This window comes from Psammomys obesus, unplaced genomic scaffold (genome assembly GCF_907164565.1).
Source record: "Psammomys obesus unplaced genomic scaffold, mPsaObe1.curated_primary_1811, whole genome shotgun sequence".
Taxonomy (NCBI): Eukaryota; Metazoa; Chordata; class Mammalia; order Rodentia; family Muridae; genus Psammomys; species Psammomys obesus.
Genome location: NW_026591598.1, coordinates 14,036,794 through 14,039,462, shown reverse-complemented (window position 1 = coordinate 14,039,462; position 2,669 = coordinate 14,036,794). Strand labels below are relative to the sequence as shown.

Sequence of the window (2,669 nt, the reverse complement as noted above, 5' to 3'; positions counted from 1 at the left end):
CTTCTCTTCTCTTCTCTTCTCTTCTCTTCTCTTCTCTTCTCTTCTCTTCTCTTCTCTTCTCTTCTCTCTCCCTGCCTCTTGGCTTTTTGAGATGGGGTTTCCCTGGCTATCCTGGACTCACTCTGTAGACCAGGTTGGCCTCAAACTCACAGGGATCTACCTGCCTCTGCCTCCCAAGTGTACCACCGCGCCCAGCTAGTTCTCTCTTCTTTCAGATAGTGTGGAGTAGCTTCTCTGTGTTCCCAGACATTAGGGATCCAGACAGATGAATAAAACCTCCTTGTCCTCACTGGGGAATAAACAAATAGACCAAGGGCTGGACAGATTGCTCAGTGGTTAAACCTAAGTGCTGCTCTAGCATAAGATCCAAGTTTGACTGACACTCAGCCTCCAAGTCACAGTGCTCACAACCACCCAAAACTCCAGCCCCATGGGATCTGATACCTCTGGCCTCCGTAGGCATTTCCACAATGTGCACGCATGTACACACACACACACACACACACACACACACACACACACACACAGAAATTTAAAATGATTAATTGAAACTAAAGCTTGCCAGGTGCGGTGGCACACGCCTGTGATCCTAGCACTCAGGGAGGCAGAGGCAGGCAGATCTCTGTGAGGCCAGCCTGGTCTACAAAGTGAGTCCAGGACAGCCAAGGCTACACAGAGAAATCTTTTTAAAAAATAAAAAGGAAGAGAGAACAGAGTATAAATTTCACTGGAGAAAGCGAAGGCAGGATCAGAAGGCAACGAGATAGGGTACAATTCAGACAAGAGGGCTCAAGCTCAGGACTGTAGTCACAGAGCTGGTGTCGGGGCTGGAGAGATAGACCAGCAGTTTTAAGAGCACTGGCTATTCTTCCAGAAGACTTGGGGTCAATTCCCAGCACCTACACGGGGGCTCACAACTGTCTGTAATTCTAGTTCCAGAGGATCCAACACCCTGACCTGGCCTCTGCCGGCACTGCACACGTGTGGTACACAGACATACATGCAGACAAAACACCCTTACATATAAAGTAAAAATGAGGTTTAAAAAAAGAAAGAAGCTTTCCGATCCGCCATCTGCGGTGGAGCCTCCGCCAAGATGCAGATTTTTGTGAAGACCCTGACGGGGAAGACCATCACGCTCGAGGTTGAACCCTCAGACACTATAGAAAATGTAAAGGCCAAGATCCAGGATAAGGAAGGAATTCCTCCTGATCAGCAGAGACTGATCTCTGCTGGAAAGCAGCTGGAAGATGGCCCTACTTTGTCTGACTACAACATTCAAAAGGAGTCTACCCTTCATCTTGTGTTGAGACTCCGTGGTGGTGCTAAGAAAAGGAAGAAGTCTTACACCACTCCCAAGAAGAATAAGCATAAGAGGAAGAAGGTTAAGTTGGCTGTTCTGAAATACTATAAGGTGGATGAAAATGGAAAATCAGTCGGCTTCGTCGAGAGTGTCCTTCTGATGAATGTGGTGCTGGAGTTTTCATGGCTAGCCACCTTGACAGACATTACTGTGGCAAGTGTTGTCTGACTTACTGCTTCAACAAACCAGAAGATAAGTAGTTGTGTATGAGTTAATAAAAGGAAGGAACTGAAAAAAAAAAAAGGAAAAAGAAAAAAAGAAAGAAAGAAAGCCAACGTTGCAGGTCCTGGTTGAAGCTATGCAGCTCATCCCTTCTGGAGGCTGCAGGGGGGTGTGTGTGAGAGAGAGATGACCTCTAGAAGGCTATTTGTCAGGCTAGCTATTAGCCTCACCATGGAGGGGAGCATGACAAACACGCCAAGAGCTAAGGGGGAAGGTAGAAAGCTTGCAGGAGCCATTCAAGGCAGAGTTCGTGGAGAGGGAGAGCCTAAAGGAGCCTAGGATTAAGGGTGATTGCAACTCAAGCATAGAAGCTTGGGCTTGCTCCTGAGGCTAACGGGGAGCCCTTGAGGGGTGCTGAGCAGGGGAGTGACCCCTCCAGGTGGGTCTGAGAAGGCCAGGCCAGACAGGCCAAATGTGCAGAGGTCTGGCCAAGGCCCACCCCCAGGGGAATTAGAGTTTGGAAAGTTCCATCTCTCTGGGAAATCACATGTTATAAACATCCAGACCTTGATTCAGCAGCCTAAGAGGGCTTGATTCGAGGCTGGGAGGTTATGGAAAGGAGGACAGCCCCCAGACATGAGCTTGAGGGGACCGGGTGGGTCCTGCCTGTGCCTGTGGCTGAGCAGAAACTGCGGGAGCAAAGTGGAGACCAGGAGGCTACTGCCGACAGATTTGCTTGGGACTCGAGATGGCTAGGGCTGGAGGCTGTCAGGGCCCAGGGCTGTCAGTAGTGAGGGCTTTCGGGACCAGGGCCCTGTGGTTAGACTATTTGTGACTCCTCAAAATTTATGGTGAACTGTAGCCCTCTGAGTGACAATATGGAAGAGGCAGGGCCTGTAGGAGGTAACTGTGCCAAGAGGCCCCACCTGTTCTAGCAAGAGGAAGCAGGGAAGATGGAGCCTCAGCTGTCGAGGTTCGGGTTTGTGGGAGACCCTGTGTCACAGAGGAAGGCAGATGACATTCCTGGGGAGGACACCTGAGCGTTGACCTTTGACCTCTACATACAGGTGCCTGCACACACGCCAGCACCTGTGTGCACGCACGCAAACATGTTTCAAAAATAAATAAAAGTGAGGGAGGGAAC

The 2,669-nt window shown here is 49.9% G+C and overlaps 1 pseudogene; it reads left to right on the top strand.

Annotated features, from left to right (window-relative positions):
• The first annotated feature begins 1,064 nt into the window (after positions 1-1,064).
• LOC129679887 (ubiquitin-40S ribosomal protein S27a-like) lies at positions 1,065-1,597 on the top strand (annotated as a pseudogene).
• Positions 1,598-2,669: the final 1,072 nt, after the last annotated feature.